This window comes from Choloepus didactylus, chromosome 11, assembly GCF_015220235.1.
Source record: "Choloepus didactylus isolate mChoDid1 chromosome 11, mChoDid1.pri, whole genome shotgun sequence".
Taxonomy (NCBI): Eukaryota; Metazoa; Chordata; class Mammalia; order Pilosa; family Megalonychidae; genus Choloepus; species Choloepus didactylus.
In genome coordinates this window covers 85888028-85908587 of record NC_051317.1, presented here as the reverse complement: position 1 = coordinate 85908587, position 20560 = coordinate 85888028, and the positions used below count along the sequence as shown (strand labels likewise).

General features: G+C 37.6%; 2 long non-coding RNA genes across 4 annotated transcripts; both read right to left on the bottom strand.

Annotated features, from left to right (window-relative positions):
• Nucleotides 1-1222: 1222 nt before the first annotated feature.
• LOC119506138 lies at nucleotides 1223-3085 on the bottom strand. The gene is made up of 2 exons (XR_005210928.1): nucleotides 2612-3085; nucleotides 1223-2130 (listed from the first exon to the last, which is right to left on the bottom strand). It is a non-coding gene; the product is annotated as an uncharacterized LOC119506138 (long non-coding RNA).
• A 29-nt stretch (nucleotides 3086-3114) lies between these two features.
• Nucleotides 3115-17894, bottom strand: LOC119506137. 3 transcript variants are annotated; one of them, XR_005210927.1, is made up of 5 exons: nucleotides 17807-17894; nucleotides 17613-17718; nucleotides 17186-17354; nucleotides 9963-10480; nucleotides 3115-3282 (listed from the first exon to the last, which is right to left on the bottom strand). It is a non-coding gene; the product is annotated as an uncharacterized LOC119506137 (long non-coding RNA). The 3 variants fall into 3 exon arrangements; XR_005210925.1 differs by having other exon boundaries at nucleotides 3115-3293; nucleotides 10358-10480; XR_005210926.1 differs by having other exon boundaries at nucleotides 3115-3293; nucleotides 10358-10480; nucleotides 17186-17295.
• Between the last annotated feature and the right edge of the window lie 2666 nt (nucleotides 17895-20560).

The window sequence follows — 20560 nt, the reverse complement described above, 5'->3', positions numbered from 1 at the left end:
GAATAACATTCTATTGTATGTATATACCACATTTTATTTATCCGTTAATCAGCTGATAGAAACTTGGGTTGCATCCATCTTTTTGCAATTGTGAGTAATGCTGCTATGAACATCGGTGTGGAAATATCTGTTTGAGTACCTGTTTTCAGTTCTTCTGGGTATAGACCAAGCAGTGGATTTGCTGGGTCATATAGTAGTTTTATACTTAGCTTTCTGAGGAACTGCCAAACTGTCTTCCACAGCAGCTGCACTATTTTATATTGCCACCAGCAATGAATGAGTGTTCCCATTTCTCAGGTCCTCTCCAACATGTCATTTTCCTTTTATTTTAATAGCAGCCATTGATGGGTGTGAAATGGTATCTCATTGTGGTTTTGATTTTCATTTCCCTGATAGTTAATGTTGTTGAACATCTTCCATGTGTGCTTTCTGGCCATTTATGTATCTTCTTTGGAGAGATGTCTGTTCAAGCATTTTGCCCATTAAAATTTTTTTGTTGTCTTCTTGTTGTTACTAGAGGATTTCTTTATATATTCTGAATATTAAACCCTTATTGAATATGTGGTTTCCAAATATTTTCTCCCATTGTGTAGGTTGTCACATTACTTTCATGATAAAGTCCTTTGCGGCACAACTGATTTTGAGGAGAATGTACTTAGTATTGTTACTGAAATGACTTAAGGCTTTTGGGATTAGATAATGGAATAAAAGTATATGGAAAAAGAACATGTCTTTTAGGAACCAGAGAGTGGAGTATGGTAGTCTGAAGCGATATGAACCCCTCAAAAAACATGTTCTTAAATCTAATCCATTTCTGTAGGTATAAACCTATTGTAAGCAGGACCTTTTGATGAGGTTACTTCAGTTAAGGCATGGCCCCGGGTGGGCCTTTATCCTCTTACTGGAGTCCTTTATAAAAGAATTAAATTCAGATAAAGTGAGAGAAAGCCATGGAAGAAAGAATCTGCAAGCAATGAAAACCAGAATGGAAGGGAGAGACGAGCAGACGCCACCATGTGCCTTGCCATGTGGTAGAGGCATCACGGATTGTTGGCCGCCAGTCTCCAGGAAGAAAGCATTGCCTTGATGAGGACTTGATTTAGACATTTTTCTCAGCCTCAGAACTGTAAGCTAATAAATTCCCATTGTTAAGCCAACTCATTTCATGGTATTAGCTTCCAGCAGCCTAGGAAACTAAAACACCCCCCATACAATGAACCACTTGGGATAGACAATATTTATTTAAAGATTCTGCAAACAAGACAGACTGAGGGACTGGAGGTTCTTCCATTACATTTGTTTTCAAAAAGCAAAGTAGGTCCTGCCTTCTCCTGTTGGTTTACTCTACGCACATAGCACGGGGATGTACAGTTAGGCCAAGGAAGACCGTTTCAGGTGTTCTTTAGGGCCAGAAGATAAAATTCTATAAAGAAGTAAGAAAAAGTTAATAACTTTACACAATAAATGTTTCTAGACTAAATTACTCTGTGTTAGGTACTTTGAGTATGAGGGGAAAAAAATGTGGTATCTACCCTTAAGGAAACAGAACAATAAAAAGAACTTATAAATCTATAAAAATTAACAACAGCAATAAACGGTTGGTATGATAGCTGTGGCCAGGCTGAGGCTGGGAGGTCTACCTAAAAGAAAAAAAAAAAGTTGTAGAGTAATCAGTCTTCAGTTGTATTTCACGGGGTAATAGGGACACATTCAGGCCCAAAGAATTGGAAGAAAATGGATAGAAATCTTATTTCTGTTCATCTGCAGTCTCAGTTTCTGCATTATAAAACATGCTCAGGTAGAAGGCAGTTTAGCAGTCAAGTAACCAGCAAGATTTTTCATTTTGGAAACCTGGATACTTAGGTAGAGGTGAGGCTGACATTCTGAAACTCAAAGAATCTGCTAATGTATTACTCAGGAGAAAAACTGAAGGTTATATTTTGGAGAAAAAGTATAAATACCTTAGGAAGAAAGCGAAATTTCAAACCTTGAGGGCTCCTTGAAAAAAAATCAGAGATGTAGTTCTCAACTGGAGTCTCCTGATGTTGGCTGAGAGTATTGACATGGTGTGCGCTAGTGAAACAAAGCTCCAAGGAAGATGGTGTCCGATAATCATCTGATTATTTTCAACTGGTAAAAAGAACACCCATTCAAACCACTATGTCAAATATTTTTCCCCTCCTTTATATTTAAATTACAAACTTCTGAAAATGCCACAGAGACATTTTTTTTTCTGAAAGGTTTGTTACGAATGGAGAACTTTTGCTAGCAGTCCAGGCAGGAGCACAGATAAACAGAGAAATATAATGCGCTAAATGGAAAGCAGGGACAACAGCATTTAAGAACCAGCTAGATATGTCTTCCCTACATCAAGAGACCAAGAGCAGAACAGAGCAGGCTGTGTGCAGCACATCCCCAGAAGGAGACAGACTCCGCAAAGCCTAGTGCAAATGGCCCAAGTGTAGGACCAGGCTTTCCTGAATGGAGGAGTGAATGATCGGCTGGCAAGGGCCCTACTCTGGCTTGGAGACCTGGTCCAGTACTGGTGCCACAGTGATCTCTGTGAGACTTTGGGCAAGGCACTCACCTTTTTGAGCCTTCGTTCTCTTACCTAGAACTGAGGACATTGGATTAGCTGATTTCCAGGAGTTGCTTCTTCAAGTCCGAAGATTTTAAAAACTTAAAAGCAGGCAGATATTAATATGGTGTCAGGAAACCTTTGCCCTACACTGAATTGTAGGCATAGTCTATTCATATTTGCCTCCAATATAGAGGTTTGCATATTCCCTAAGGAGTTGGAAGAGTCAGAAGGGGGGGATTTGTAGGATTCAGAGCTATAGAATCTATTCTTTATGGCATATCACTCTTAGCCAGAGGATGGAGAAACTCTCCTAAAAACTTTGCCCTCAGGTATGTGTGTGGGGAGTTGTGTACTAAAGAGCTGGAAGAAGGAGGAAGTCCCAGGGGGCCAGGCACTGGCTATTAATCCAAACAAGCCAAAGAGCCTTAGAGCCGCCAATGATGACTCCTTCCTTCACAGGACCATGATTTTCTCTTGTTCTTCCAAAGCCATGAATTGGGTCATATTTTTCTGTGAAGGAAAAGGAAAATAAATGAAAGTGTTTCACAGAATATTTTACAGCAACACATATCTCAGGACTATTTACTATTTTTAGAAAGCAAAGGGAAAGAGAACTTGCCTGTATAAGGGCTTTGAAGATACAGATGCAATCTTGAGAGAGAAGAGGCTGTTATTCTGTCATATCCACATTCAGAGTTTTCCTATAAAGATACTTGAAAATGCAAGCCGTTCAGAAATAAAATCCATGGAGGTGAAATCACACATAAGTAAAATCTGGATATCTATTCCAGTAAAGTTGTCCCTACTGATTAGTTTCTAATCTTATTTGTAGGTAGTTTCATTTAAAATAAACTTTATTGGGGTATAATTTATCTACAAACAGCACATAGATTTTAAATGTCCACATCAATGAATTTGACAAATTTTTACACCTGTGTGATTACTATACCAAGCAAGATATAAAATATATCCATCATTCCAGAAAATTCTCTCATGCTGCTTTGCAGTCATTTTTCTCCATCCTCACTCCAAGCAACCTCTGGTCTGACTTTTTTCATCAGAGATTAATTTTGTCGATCTAGAGAGTACTATAAATGGAATCATACAGTGTGTACGCCTTTCTGCCTGTCTTCTTTCTTACCACATAATATTTTTGAGATTTATTCATGTTGTGTCAGTGATTCATTTCTTTTTATTACTGAGTAATATTCTATTGTATGACTGTGCAATTTATCTATTATCTGCTGACAGATATTTGGATTGTTTCTAGTTTCTGGCTTTAACCATTTGTGTACAGGTCTTTTAAAAAATCAATATTGATTTATTATTATTAACTAAAGCCCATAGCTTTTCAGATTTCTTAGTTTTCCCCTAATGTCCTTTTTCTGATGCAGGATCCCATCCAGCATCCCACATTATGTTTAGTCATCATCTCTCCTTAGGCTCCTCTTGACTCTGACAAGGAAAACTGAAAAATCTACAAGCCCTTTAGTGGAAATATGTTTTCATTTCTTTCGGTAAATAAGGTAGGTATATGTTTACCTTTATAAGAAACTACCAAACTGCTTTCCAAAGTGGTTGTACCATTTCACATTCACATTAGTAATATGTGAGTTCCAGATGCTCTGTATTCCTTAGCACTACTTGGCTTTATCAGTCTTTTTAATTTTAGCTATTGCACTGAATGTAGTTCCAGTTTGCATTTCTCTGATGAATAATGATGTTGAGCATCTTTGCATGTCTTTTTTGGATATTTGTATTTCCTTTTGAATTGTCTGCTGTTTTTCCCATTTTTAAGAAATTGGGTGCTTTGCTTTCTTATTATTGAGTTGTAAGGATTCTTGGCATATTTTGGTCACAATTCATTTGTCAGACATGTGTTGCAAATATTTTCTTGCAGTCTGGCTTGCTTTTTTATTTTCTCAATAGTATCTTTTGAAAAGCGAAAGTTTTAAATTTTGATGAAGTCCAATTTTATGATTTGTAATTTTTGTTCCCTGTTTAAAATATTCTTGTATAGTCCAGGGTTGTATTCTAAATTATCTTGTAGAAGTTTGGTAGTTTCAGTTTTTACAGTGAGTCTATGGTCATTTTTAAATTAATCTTTTTTAATGGTGTGAGTGTAGGCTCAAGGGTTCATTGTGTGTGTGTGTGTGTGTGTGTGTGTGTGTGTGTGTGCATGTGTGTCGCTATCCAGTTGATCTATCACCATTTATTTAAAAAATAATTTATCAATTTAATTATCTTGGTACCATTGTTGAAAAATCTATTGATCATATTTATGTGGGTCTACTTCTGAACTCAATTCTGTGCAAAGATCTTTTTATTTATCTTTAGGGCAATACCCCACTGTGTCAATTACTGTAGCTTTATAATACATCTTGAAATCATTCCTTACTTCTATAACTTTGTGCTTCTTTTTCATAATTCTTTTGGATATTCAAGATTTGGTGTATTTCCATACAAATTTTGAAATCAGCTTGTCTATTTCTACAATAAGCCTATTGGTATTTTGATTTTGATTGCATTGAATCTATGGAACTTTTTGGTTAGAACTGCCTTCTTAACAATATTGAGTCTTCCAATCGATGAGCATGAGATATTTCTCACTTATTTAGGCCTTCTTTAATTTTTCTCAGCAATATTTTGTAGCTTTTCAATATAGAGTTTGTGCCCATCTTAGGCAAAATCTATTCCTAAGTAATTTATGGTTTTTTTTATGTTATTATAACTGGAATTAAGAAACTGCTTTATTGAGAAATAATTAATATACTGTACAATTCAGCCATTTAAAGTGTACAATTCAATGGCTTTGGCATATTCAAATAGTTGTGCACTTATCAGTATAATCAATTTTGCAATATTTTTATTATCCCAAAAAGAAACCCCAAGTCCCTCAGACATCACTGCTAACCTTCTCTCTATCCTGTTCATCAATATTTGTTTATTTCCTTTTACAGAACTAAAATTTGGCTTTGTTAATTTTCTCTGTCAGTTATTTCTAGTTCATTGATTCCTTCTCTGATATTGTTTCCTTCCTTCTACTTATAGGTTTAATTTTCCTCTTCTTTTTACTAACTTCTTTCTAGTTTCCAAATCAAGGCTTAAATAGATTTTAAACCTTTCTTCTTTTCTAATACAGGTACTTAAAGCTAAACATTTCTCTTTAAACATCATTTTAGTTACATGCCACCAATGTTGACATGTTTTCATTTTCACTCACTTAAAATATTTTCTAATACTTTTTGTGATTTCTTCTTTTAGAAGTTATTTAATGTCTGAATATTTAGCAATTTTCCAAATATCTTATTTATTTCTAGTTTATATCCATTTTGACCAGAAAATAGTAAGATTTCTATCTTTTGAAATTTATTTACACTTTTTTATGGCCCAGTGCATGGTCTATGAATTTTGCTGATGTTGGGTAGAGTGTTCTATAAATGGTCACTTGGGTAAAGTTGGCTCATGGTGGTGTTAAGAGCTTGAGTATTCTCACTGATTTTTTTTTTTTTTTCTATAAATGACTGAGAAATAGTGTTCATCTCTCCAACTACAATTGTGAATTTGATCATTTTCCCACTTATTTCTGTCAATTTTAGCTTCATATATTTTAAATTTCTGTTATTAGATTGTTTCACTTTTATTTCTATAGGTTGGAGTTCATGGAACCTGTGTGCGGAGTTTTATTTCTTTGTAAAATAACTTGACAACTGATTTTATTTCTTTGGCAATTGTAGCATACCATTCTGGTGAAAGATGGAAACCTCCCTGAATCAGAGGGACTTTTTGCAGTTTTTTTAAACTTCTGAAGCATATGTAGTAATCTGCCTTTATGTAGAATTATCAGAACTGTCTGATTTACATGAAACAATGAGACAGACTCATGCCCCTGTTTTTGTTCTTCTTCATGTTCCACTGATAGGTGAGCCTGCAACAAGAAGCCATAGTGCAAAAGTGTGAAACTAGCAGGGTAATTGTGAGTCAGAACTGATGAGAGGGAAGAAGTTAGGAAAAGATAACTTGTAGGGGAGTGTGGTGGATTGAATCATGTCTCCCACAAAGATATGTTCAAGCCCTAACCCTTGGCACTGGGTGTGTGAACTCAATTGTTAATAGGACCTTCAAAGATCCTATTTGGTTTAGCAGAATGGATCTTAGTCCTCTATGCTTGGAGTCCTTACAAGCAAAGGAAATTTGGACATGGAAATACTAGCTACAGGAAGAGACAGAAAGAGAAAGATTACCATGTGATGGAGTGAGAGATTGATTCCAGCAAGCCACCACCAGGATGCTACAGACTTTGCAGAAAGCAAGGCCTGCCAATACCTTGATTTTGGACTTCTAGCCTCCAAACTGTGAGCCAATAAATTCCTGCTGTTCAAGCCAACCAGTTTGTGGTACTTTGTTATAGCAGCTGTGGCAAACTAAGGCAGAAAGTAAGCCCCACTTTATAGACACTTAGCTGAGCTTGCCTAAAGGTATAACTTTTTGCAAAGCAAAGCAAAGCAAAACATCTCAGAGATGCAGGCTGTGTCTCCATACTAATAATTACTCCATAGTAATTATTTTTACTTTTTTTTTTTGTAATCTGCCTAAAATTTCTTATTACTGATTCATTTGGCATTAGTTATATAGTTTTTTAACTTTTTATTTTGATATAATTTCAGACTTAGTTGCAAGAATTTATGAAAATTATCTATATATCCTTCACTCAGATTCCCCAAATATTCACATAGTACCACATTATTCCATTGGCTTTTTTTGAGGGGGGGGGTTGTATGAAACAATAATCATTTGTTTTCTCACAAATTTATTTGCAGTTGGGCAGGGTTCTGAGAAGACAGCTTGTTTCTTCTCCATGTGTGCGTCTGTCAGATGGGGTAGCTCAACATGGAGGATCTACGTCCAAGATGGCCCAATCACAAGGCTGGTTGTTGGTGCTGGCTGTGGGCAGGGAGCTCAGATGAAGCTGCTGGGGAGTGCCGGGGCTTGAAACTCCATGTGGGCCTCTCAAGTGAATGCTTGGACCTTCTCATTGCATGCAAGCTGAGTTCCAAGACCGAGGAACCAGACGATGATTGCTGGCAAGATGTGGTTCCTTGTTGGTTGTTGGCTCAGTTTCTTGCTGGCTCTTGACTGGGGGCCCCTGCAATTTCTTGCCACTTGGGCTTCTCCACAGGGCAGCTCGCGTTGTGGTAGCAGCTGCCATCAACTCCCAGAATTACGACGACCCTTTCTTCTTTATGTATGCTTTAAGCCCTCTGAAGATCATCTGTAGTCACCGCCAGTTCTGCTTGCAGTGAGGAATAGTCACTTAGTTTACTGAGTGCTTAGTATACACCCAGTAGTGTATTTAAATAGTCATGGAATTAAAAAAGATAAACAGACACGGTCTTTATCTCTCAGGAAGGATCTCCCAAAAGAGCAAGAGAGAAAACCAGGTAAACAAATAATTCCAGAACAGTCTGATAAGGGCTGGAGGAGAGTCTGACCAAGGGCCACGGGAAGTTCAGCGCAGAGACACCGTCCGTGCGGCGAGGCTGGTGAGGCTTCCGGGGACCCGGCGTTTGAGGTGGGTTTGAAGTTACGCTCGGAAGAAACAGGCTGGGGCAGACTGCCCCCGGGTCTCTCGGTTACCTCATCCTGTCATTTCAAACGCGAGTTCAGAAGGGGGAGAGCTGTGTCGCGAAGTCGGGGCTGGGGTCGGTCGCTTCCGCCCGCGTCCCGCGTCCCCTCCCCCGCGCGCGCCATCCGGCCGCGGGGCAGCCGCCCTGGGCGCAGCGCCTCCTGCCGCCGGGGGCTTCGCGGTCCCTGCTCGGCTCCCTCAGGGATGAAGGCTGCAGCCCACGTCCAGGGAGGTCGGAGAGGGGAGAGGGGGGAAGAGGAGAGAGGAGGGGGAGGGGGAGGAAGGCCAGAGCAATGGAGCTGTTGGGATCCCTACTTCTCCATTGTCTTTTAAAAATGCAGATAGATCAATTTGGATTTTGGGGTTCTCAGTCTTCATCGGGTTGTCTCGAAGATGGTAACCATTGAAAAGAAAACCTGAAGAAATGAGGGAGTAACCCATGTTGAGATCTGGGCTATATCAGACAGTGGAAGTAGCAGGTACAAAGACCCTGCGGTGGAAACATGCGTGATGTCCTGTGACTGGAGAGGAGTGAGCAAGGGAGAGAGGCACTGGAAGATGTTAGCATGGTGGCCATTTAATGGACTGGGTTTATTCAGAGTGACTTGGGATATTATCGGAAGGTTTTGAGTAGAGGAGTGATATCATCTGAATAACATTTAAAAGGACCATGCTGGTTGTGTGGGAAATAGATTATTGAGGGGCATGGGAGCAGAGAGAAGAGTTAGGAGTCTTGACAACATCCAGGTGAAAGATGATGGTAGTGGGAACAGGGCGACAGTGGTGGGGTTGTGAGAAGTAGTGGAAGGATCCAGTAAAGCAGACTGGGAAGATGCCTCCTGTGAGGTCAGAGAAGAACCAAGAGGGAATGGTGGGCTGGAAGCCAAGGGAAAAGTGAAGATTTTCAAGAAAGGATTCATTAGCCGTGTGCCATGTTGCCGACGTGACTGAGAATTGACCACTGGATTGAGCAACAGAAAGGACATTGTGACCTCGATACAGACTTTTCCTGTGGTTGAAGTGGGTTCTCAATAAGAGAATGAAGTGGAGACAGCAAGTGAAGTCAACTCTTTGAAAGAGGTTTGTTGACCATTTATTGTTATAGGAGGTAAATTGCAAATGAGAGTGTCACGACCAAGAAACGGCTTTCTTTGAGGCCTGCATTTAATTGCTTTTAAGACTATGGAGAGTGAAGGGCATTTGTGTTTCGACGACTGAGGAAGGTAGCTTCCTATAAAGTTTATATTTGCTTCAAAGTAAGTCAGTTTCTCTCATTCGAATGTCTGTCGTTTCTAACAAAATGCATCATGGACTATATTGCAAAGCAACCTGAAGAAAATTCCTTCCCCCACTAACTTGAGTTTTGCTTATATTGGGAATACACAGTAAGTGCTGGTTGGCTTGATTTGGTGCTGGACCAGATCCCACAGAGAACAATTCACCTTTATAACCAATCCTCCCTTAACTTTCTACAGTTAGTTTTCTGTGAGTTTCACAGAGTGCCTGGGAAGCTCTGGCTTCCCCCTGCCAGGTGGCAAACCTCACGCCTTGGAACCAATTGGCTTACAGGGTGGGGGTGGTGGGCAGGAGGGATGAAATCATTGTTTTGTTTCAGTGCAGGACTTTCACAGCAAGAGAGTCTATATTTTTAGAATTGGAATATTCTGCTTCAATGTTGTGAACATTCATTTTAAACCTACCATATTTAGTGAAGGTTTAATTATCCAAGTAGGGAAACCACTTTCAAGCCCTCACCTTTCATTCCTTGCTCATCAAAACAGTCCCCTTGCAGCTGAGAATGGCAAGTTCAGCTACACCTGGTTAGGGCAACTGACAAAAATTCCACTGCTTTGAGTTCAGTGTGAGCATGAGAAGCAGGTGAAGACTGTCTTCAGCATCCTCCCACTCTGTTCTAGCGTTCTTCTGTCACCGGGGCCTTACTCCTGCACCATGCCCTGGGTGGACTGGGATTGTTGGGGAGTGTCTTCCCTTCCCACACAGAAGTCATAATCACATTTTCCAAAATAGCACACAGGAAACAGGATCCTTTTGTGCCACGTACAGGTATGTGAGATGTTGGGGACCTGTGATCTGAAGAATGAAATTTCTTGGAATTTTTGGTGATGTCATTCATTCCTTCATTTACTCACTTTCTTTGGCAGGGCCTTCTGCAAAGGCATTCCTAAGGACGATGGAGGTAGGTCAGTCAGAGAGTTGAGTTGAGGAGCTCCAGGCTGGTGAAGGGATGGGTGAGTTTTGATGCAGAGAGGCTCCTGGTGGGAGAATGGGGAAGATCCAACTTCACTAAAAATGCCCTGAGACACAAAGATAATATTGCATGAATTTATATAATTCATACAAATTCATAATTCAGTAAATATTTATTGATTGGCTGTGGGATAGCCACAGAAGCTGGTACTAGTTTAGTGGGGGAGATACATACACATTAATAAAAAAATTTATCCTAATCAGTATATAGTTACATAGTGAAGAGCTCAGGAGAAAAGAAACATTTTATGGTGTATTAACAAATAACCTGATGTGATCAGATCAGGGAAGGCTTCTCCAGGGAAGTGACGCTTGAACTGAGGTCTACAGTGGTGCTTCCCAAACTTTAATGCTATGTAAATCATCTAGAGATCTTGTTAAAATGCAAATTCTGATTCAGTAGGTTTGGGGAGGGGTCTGAAATCTGTGTCTCTAAGAAGCTCCTGCTGCTGCTTCTTTGTGGACCTATACTTTGAGTACCAAAAATTCTAAAGTATAAAGGAGTGGGGTTCTGGAGGAAATAAGCTTCAGACAGAGGAACCAGCACATACATAGCTGGTACATAGTCCGCACACTGCTCTTCTGATCCCCAACCACTGAAGCAAAAGTAAAGGAATTGTTCCCTCTCCTTCCACAGTAAATTCTCAGGTTATGCATTGCTCTGCTGGGATACTCTTGATGTTCACTTTAAACTTCATTTTACCTTTTGTAAATATTGGGCCTCCCAGTTCAAAAGGGCAGAAGAAAGATGATTCTTCCAATCTTTTGTCAGAATTTGCCAGGAAAAGGACAAAAATATGAATTCCACTTGTGACAAGACTAGAAGACTAAACCACAAAACATAATATATGGGGAGGACTGCCAATGCAGGGTAAAAATAAAATTTGAGTACAGAAAGACTCCCTGAGGGAGTAATTGTGAATATAGATCTCAAAGCTGGCAGGCAACCATTTTCTTAAGAAGGCAAAGCGAACCATATGTTCTTTGGGATCATAGGATTAAGCTGTACATGTGGGTACCTGGAGCATCCCTGGACCTCATTTGGCTCCACAGAGAAGTGGAGCAAGCAGAGCTGAATTAGTACAGAGATACAACATTTGTGCTCTGTTTCCTGTTGAGGCAGTTGGCAGAGAGAAGCTGAATTGTGTACTGCTCTCTAGCTGCCAAAGTCGGTTGACTGGAGAAAGTAAAAGCTAAAATGACTCACACACATGGCCTTGTCATAATGAGCTTTACTCTGTACCAGGCATAATTCCTGCTAGTCTGGAACTGCTTATCCCCTCCTCAACATGGACCACCTCAGAGGTTTAGGAAGAGCTCACTTCATTTAAAGATGAGTAATAAAGCACTGGGTCTATCCAAAGATAGTACAAGAAGAAAAGGAGAGAGGGAACAGAGAATATATATGGACAGAAAAGATCCTCACAATAATAAGTTGCCACCTAGAAGTTGAAAATTATGAACAAATAAAGTGCTATCAATTCATAGTACCTAATGAAACAATGAAATGGCTCAAAGCAGAACAATTGAGAGCTCAGGGAAACTATAGGGAAACTGAAAAAGAAGATTAAATTGAACTTTTTGAGCTCAGAAAGAAAGGAGAAAAGGAAAATAAAACTACCATGGAAATTAAGGCAAACTGGAATAAACACAAAAGAGAGTAGACATTGCTGGCATTGCAGTGAGGAATAGTGAAGATAGGATTAAGGAAAACAAGCAAAATAAACTAGGAACAAAGTTAGAATGGATACGGGAGAATAAGAACGATATGAAAGATAAAGGGGTTACAATGTATACATTATTTGTATCTGTTAAGAAGAAACACAGACATATTATTCAATAAAAATACTTTAGAAATAAAATAAGACTTGAATCTACAAATGGAAAGGGCATGCTGCGGCCCAGGCAGAACTGATATGGAGTGATCAACATTGAGATATATCCAAGTAAATTTACTGTACCTCAAAGGCAAAGAAAAAATTCTTCTAGCATCCTGGCAAAAATCAAGCTGTTATAGAGGGCAATATTTCAAGGTGGCATTATAACAAAGCATAAAACACAGTGGGAAATCAAAAGCAAGAGTGGGAATCATTATATAACACATGGGTAACAAATTATGACCTAAGATATGACCATAACAATAAATATAAGTAGTCTAACTCATTTACTCCAGAGACTCACAAATTTATAAATAAAAAAGTGAAATAGAATTATGTGCAGTATACAAGAAACACATCTAAAACAAAGAAGTTCAGAAAGGCTGAAGATATAGTTGGGCAAGGACTCATACAAAGCAAATGCAAAAAATTGAGAAAGCAGCAATCATAACTGTACAGTTGTATTCAGAATCAATAACATTAAATTTGACAAAAAAGGCACTTGATAATAATGAACGATATAATCCATGATATCATTTACTATGAATACATTGGCATAAAAAATTGTGTTACAGTTATAGGAAATATAGGAGGAATGGACAAAAATGCTTTAGCAGTAGGAAACTTGAATTCTTACCTCTCAACTCCCAACAAATGAAATAAAAAAAATCAATTAAGGATATGGACTATCTAAATGATGTAATCAGAAAAACAGCTCTAATAGATGTATATCAAACTATATACTCTGAACACAGATTACATTTTCCTCTTAATATCAATGGAATAACTACAAAATAAACTACATGTTAAGCTGCAAACAAAATTGCACTAAATTTTGCAAAATAGAAATAGTACAGACAGCATTCTCTGTTGATGATGCAATGAATCAGAAATTAATAACAAAGCTAAAAAAAATCCTTTTTTTTCATGGGAATTATATAAAATGCTTCAATTCTTGAGACTGGGTCAAAGTAGGAAATCATAACTGAAATTGAAGACTAGACAACAACAAAAATTAAAACTACTTATTGGAGACTCTGGGGCCTTATTAAAGCAGCATTTAGAGGAAAATGCATAGCTTTGAATACTTATAATGAAATAAGAATTATTTTGAATGAGTTAGGCATCTAACACTAGAATTTAGAAAATAAAGAAAAAAGCAGAATAAAAAATTTATACAGTTAAAAGCAGAAGCAGAAATTAATGAATTAGAACAATTTTAAAATGGCAAAACTAAGTCTGAGAGTTATGTCTGAAAAAAATTGAATAAAACTGTTGGCTACCCTTTTTTTAGGGAGAAAGCTGAAATACATGAAATAAAAATATAAGAAGTGAGAATCACAGATCGAGTTTAGAGGAGATTATAGGAGATTATAGAGGCTTATTTGATCAATTATATGCAAAAATTAAAAAACCTAAACAAAATACATAATTTCTGGAAAAGATAAATTTCCAAAGCTTGCTTTAGAAGGATTTGAAAATATAAAGAGCTCAACTGCAGTAGAAAAAAAAAAAAAATAGAAAAGTTGTCAAAAGGCCACTACTCTCCCCTAAACTACCTGATTCAGATGTTTTCACAAGTCAACTCTTTATAACCTTTAAAGAATCAACCATACCAATGCTTTTTAAACTCTCTATAAAATGAAGGAAAGCCTCTAGTGTCTTTTTATGAAGTAGAGATTACACCGGTGCCAAAATCTGACATAGAACAACAATAAAAAGAAAGGAAACCACAGACCAATGTCTCTTGTGACTATCAATGCAAAAATCTTCGATAAAATATTAGCAAACAGAATCCAGGGTTACAGTAAAAGAATCATACATGACCAAGTGAGGTTATTTCAGGAATGTAAGGATAGTTTAATATTATGAAATCTATTAATATAATACCATATTAATTTTCAAAACAGCAAACCATATGCTCACATCCATGCTTGGCTGAATTTATTTTTATAAAAGTAAAATCCATTATTGATTATAAAAACACACTTCATAAAATAGAAATAAATTTATATCTCCTTAATATAACATATTTGCCTTACCTCAAAAGTCAGCTCATGCTTAATAGACAAACAATAAAAAGTTCCCATTAATTTGGGACATGGATGCCACTATCAACACATTACTGAAGATTAATCTGGAGGTACTAGCCAACTTTTTTAGATAAGAGAAAGAAAAATGAGATGTGCAAATGGGAAAGAAGAGGTAAAATAATCAGATTTGCAAATAATATGACTCTATATCTGGATAACCTAAGAAAAGTAATTGAAAAATTAGTCAACAAAAATAATAAGAGAATTGAGTAATGTGGCTAGATTAAAAAAAAAAAAGACAAACACAATTGATGCCAAGATATAGCGGAAGAAAAGACCATGCCCAGAGAAGCTGATTCTAAAGTGTATATGAAAAAAATATAAAGGCAAGAATCACTAGGAAAAATCCTGAATGGCAATGAGAGCAGGGATGACCTGATGAACTCAGATTATAAGGCTAAAATTATCAAAACACTGCAGTACTGGTGCACGAATACTAATTCAGCAGAACAGAAGAGAAAGTTCATTTCATTTTGTGGATCATAGTAAAAAAGTTTGAAAACCACTCTCCTAATATATCATATGTAAATTTCCCATAAAAATATATGTAAATATATACTTGTGTACGCATAGAACCGCTTTGAAAGGATACTTAAGAAACTAACAGTTTTGGGAGGCTTAAAGATAAGGGTGGGAAGGAGTGTTGTATTTCACTGTTTTTTCTTGCAGAACTCCTGAATTTTGTATCCTTTGAAGGCATTCCCTATCTAAAAAAGTAATTCATTACTTATGTATATTTTTAACCCAATGTACGATATGAATAAGGTAAAAAATCCAGGTGATGGTTATGGAGTGATTTTCTTGGCTCATACAAATGCCTATGTTTGGTAGCTCCCTAGGGCCTAAACACCTCTCAGAGTTCAGTGCTTCATATCAGAGTGGACACTTAGATATCAGATTTTTGTTAAGTTTTCAAGTCCCTACCCCCACCTCCACCCCCGCCTTTCCTCTCTTCATTCAGTCTCCAGTGGGGGGACCATGGAGTGGCTTGCAGGTGGGGACTTAACCACCTTCATTGCCATAAGCTCCACTCAGCTGAAGCTGATGTTCCTTTCCTGAGAAAATCCAGCTAGCTGCCCAGTAAACATTCAGTCTATATAAAAGCAGCGTGCTTGCCAACAAAGGTTCAAGAAAGTCTTCTAGGCCCCACTTTTAGGTAGATTCCTGTGTCAACCCCTTCAAATATAGAAACTCTGGAGCCGTCTTTGCCTTTTCCCACATTTCCAAGAGAAAATAAACGTTCTCTTCTCTTCTGAGAAAAAGCTGCAGTGCACTAGTCAGCACATGGAGTGCTATAAGTGTGTTTAACTTTGGTTTTAGACAGCAACTCAAACATGGGTGTGTTATTTTGCCCTTTGCAAGTATTCCCATTGGCAAAGCCTTTGGTAAGTAACGAGAAGTGGCTAAGCAGAATAAATTCCAGACTTGAGATTCCTTTTTCCTTCCCTTTTGGGAAGAAGCTTTGAAAGCTAAGGGTGGTGGTAGAGTCTTGAAGGCCAGGGTCATCATCAAACATTTACTAAGAATCTGCCAAGAATACAGATCTGTACTTGGTCAATATGCCCACAGTTGTATGGGGAAGGAGTGAGGGGTTCAAAAATGACTGTCTTTGGAGCAAACCTTGAATTAAAAATCCAAGCTGGGGAGAACTCAGTATCTTCAAGTGCAGCAAAGGTTTCCAGAGCAAGAGGACACCTTTTAGGAAAGCAGGACTAAAACTTGACTTTTGACTTAGGGGACATCTGAAAGAGTCCAGGCTCCTGAGTGCTCAGTTTGTAACTCTCTGCCTTTTTATTTTTTAGAAGAAAACAGAATGTTTTTTGTAGCCACACAGCCTTTGAGTTTGCTATAACCAACTGGGAAAACGTCATCTCAATTTTGTTCTTAAAATGGGATAGGCATCGATTTTAAATAGAAAACCTCAAATGAAAAAAAAAAATAACTGGATTTTACCTTTAAATGTGTTTTTTTTTGGTGTTTCCCTTTAGGTTCTGGTAGAAAAAGATGCAGAGATAAGGAATCTGACATGGTTAATTTATTGTGTTTGTATAGACAACAACGAGAATGCTTTTCCTAAAAAATCATTTTGCTTAAGTCCCTTTCTTGCTCTAATCTAAGAACTGCTCATATTATTTGATGTTCCACAGCAAGTTATTCCAAACCCTCATTTCTGTTTCCTCTCCTCCTCTGAATCCTCCTGCTGTCAGCAGGATTCCTATTTCCTTCCTTTGCTGACTAGCTGTGTGGCTAGCTGTTACTTGAGTCCTATAGTGTTTCTGTAAAATTAAGAGTTTCAAATAAGCAGGGTCACAGCCTGTCTCAGAGTCAGGGAGAAGGAGTCTTGTGACATTTGGAAATAAAGCAGAAGATAAGCTTGACATTGGGAGTAACCTACATTGGGCTCTGTTTTCTACCCTACTTAGAAACAAAAAGCTAGTGATGAGCAAGCAGATTCAGGACTCACATTGTTGCCACATGATCAAAGGAAAAAAATATCTCTCAAGATCAAAATAAATATTTTCCAAGCTACCATTGCATCTGTCTTCTTTTCCTCATGTACTGTATTTATTTCAAAATTTCAAATCACGTTAGAGAAAGGCATAGGATTTTTGTGGCTACCCAAGAGCTGCATTTTGAAACTTAAAGATTTTAAGACACTTTACAGCTCTGAAAAATCATATGATTTGTGAACACGTGCCCTTCCTCAGCTCAGGAAGCCATTTAGATAGAGCAAACTTACTTATCTGCTTTATCCAGGCGATGCTTGCTTCCCTCCACAGCCATCTCCTCCATCTGAAATATTCTTCTCTGACACTTCTGACAAAATCTTGAGCCTCCTGGTTTCCTTGCCTGCAATGAATGATTCCACCGGGACTGGATGGTTTACTGCAGCCTGGGAGCCTCCTTATCTTTAAGGTATGGGGCAAAACGCGCAGGAGAGTAGCTGTGTTGTTAGTAGTAGTAATAGTGGTAAAAACAAAAATAACAGTTAAAAAATAATAATAGCAGCTAACATTTGTTGAACTCCTTTTATGTGCTGAACATTTTATGTTCATTATCTTACTAATGCTTCCCAACAACCCTGTGAAGTGGGTGCTGTCATTAACCAACCCAGGTCGTTCACCTTCCAGGACACATGCTTTTCACCAGTGTTCATAACTATTTACCTGTGCATGTTTGTTTTGCTTCTATCTGTATCTGTCCAATCTTCCTCATGAGACTCCTGGAAAGCAGGTTGCATCTCCTTTCATTCTTCTATAGCCCCTCGGAGTCCTGTAACAATAAATGCTCAGACAACATTTCTGTCCAACGTGTGTGAAATACAAGGAGAGCTGAATATGTAAAGAAATACGCGAATTACCATGAGCAAGAACAGTCCTTCCAAGAGGTATTGGCATTACCTCTTAGGGAAAAGAATTTTTGAGCAAGCTGTCACCGAGCCAGTTAACTGAGTCAGAATGAGCTTTCCCCATGTACAGGGTACATTCCACAGGCCATCAGGTGATGTTTAAGGACCAGTGTCCCCTTTGAAAGCTTTGTTCAAATTGTTCCTCTTGTGTCATTTCCTGGCCACAGTTCTGAGTGCCATTCTGAGTAAGAGAGAAGCACACAGCTCACTTAGAAATTATGTTAATGGCTAAATTATGTTAATGGCTAAAAAAGATTTTAGAGTTTGTCCAGAATCCTAGGACTGAGTTATTTTGATGCATTAATTAATTTCAACTTGTTCTCATGGCCATTGGCCTCCTTCCTATTTGCCAATTGAGGCAACAGATTGATTCTCCACAAATAGAGGCTTGTTGTGTCTTGTTGCTTAATTCTGAGATTTTTAAAAAGTAAAGAATTATGTTTATTGATTATGCAAACTGCTGTGCTGTGTCCTCTAAAGCTCTGGGGGTCAGTATCTTACTCTAACAAGACCAACAACACATTTATGTAATTAAGTGATCAATAAATGTGTCTTGATGAAACTGGTGATGATTCTGGAGTAAGAGTTAATTTTAGACATTTTAAAAAGTGCGGTTTCAAGAGATGCTCAGTCAAGGGATTTTGGGGTTGTATCTTGTGTCAGAGAGAAATAAACATAAAAGACAGTTTTTAATAGTGTAAATTCCTTTTAGATATTAAAGATAAAAGAGTGTCACTAGTTATCTACTCCTTTCTTTAGATCAAGAGGCAACATTGTATTTTGGATTTTTACTATCTGTCTGGGTCAGGAACAAGCTGTGATATCGTATTCATTCTTCACCTCTCTTTTCTGATTCAGAAAATTTTGACAATTTCTGGTTTTAGTTCTCTCTTTGCAACTTTCTACCACTTTTGGAGAACGACTTTCTCCCTACCATCTTAGATTGAAAGTGCTTTCAAGAAGGAAAGGACATGATGTGAAGAGTTGTTACATGTGATTACTTCCTCTCCTTTATGTCAGGTACTGGCTAACCTCTCTGTTCCTTTTCTAATGTTGACTTTCCGGATCACAGGAGTGTTGGATAGCAATTAGGTACATAAGCTCTTGAATCACATTATATCTGAATTCATTGTGTGACATTGGGCAAACTCATTTATTAAATGGGGAAATTAGCCCCTACTTTACAAGGTTGACACAAGAATTCAAGCAAAGCACTTTGAACAAAGTCGAGCACCTAGTGAGCATTTGCTGGTAATAACCATATTAGTTATGATCATTTTCTTTCCCTCTGTGCTATTGGTTTCTTGGCCTTCAGCCTCGGCCCCTTCTAATATGTTCTACATAAGGTAGTCAGGTTCATCTTCAAACAATGCTGCTTTTTTTCTTGATGGTTGTAGTTTTATTTTATTAGAGAAGTTGTAGGTTTACAGCAAAAAATAGTTTCTATATACCTCTCCCCCCAACATATACACAGTTTTCACTATTAGTAACATTTTACATTAGTGTGGTACCTTTGTTACAATTGATGAAACAATATTAGTATAATTATGCTACTAACTATACCCCATAGTTTACATTAGGGTTCATTGTGTTATAGAGTCCTGTTTTTAAAATTTTTAATTGTAAAATTTAATTTTTATTTTAGTAAAATACATACAAACTAAAATTTCCCTTTTTAGTTAGTTCAAATATATGTCACAATGTTGTGCTACCATCACCACCATCCATTACCAAAATTTTTACATCACCCCAAACAGAAACTGTTTCCATTAAGCATTAACTTCCCGTTCCCTTCCCCCACGCTGGCCCCTGGAAATCTGTATTCCAGTTTCTGACTCTATAAATTTTTCTGTTCTAATTATTTCATATCAGTGAGATCATACAATATTTGTCCTTTTGTGTCTGGTGTATTTCACTCAACATGATGTGTTCAAGGTTCATCCATGTTGTTGAATGTATCAGAACTTCATTCCTTTTTAAAGGCCAAATAATATTCCATTGTATATACTATATTTTGTTTATCCATTCATCTGTTGATGGACACTTGGGTTGCTTCTATCTTTTAGAAGTTGTGAATAATGCCACTATGAACATTGTGTGCAAATATCTGTTCAAGTCCCTGCTTTCAGTTCTTTTGGGTATATACCTAATAGTGGGATTGCTGGGTCATATGGTAGTTTTATACTTAGCTTTCTGAGGAACTGCCAAACTGTCTTCCATAGTAGTTGCACCATTTTACATTCCCATATACAAATAAAAAATATTCAAATTTCTTGATACCTACTCCAACACTTGTAATTTTCTGTTTTGTTCTTAGCAGCCATTCTAGTGGCATGAAATGTTAACTTGTGGTTTTGATTGCATTTCCCTAATGGATAGTGATGTTGAGCATCTTTTCATCTGATTTTGGCCATTGGTTTATCTTCTCTGGAGAAATGTCTATTCAAATCATTTGTCCATTTTTTAGTTGGGTTTTTTGACTTTGTTGTTGAGTTGCAAGATTTCTTTATAGATTCTGGATATTAAACCCTGATCATACATGTGGTTTCCAAATATTTTCTCCTATTCTGTAGATTTTCTTATTATTTTCATGATGAATTCCTTTGATGCACCAAAGTTTTAATTTTGAAGTCCTATTTATCTATTTTTCTTTTCTTGCTTGTGGTTTTGGTGAAAAGTCTAAAAACATATATACACAAGGTCATG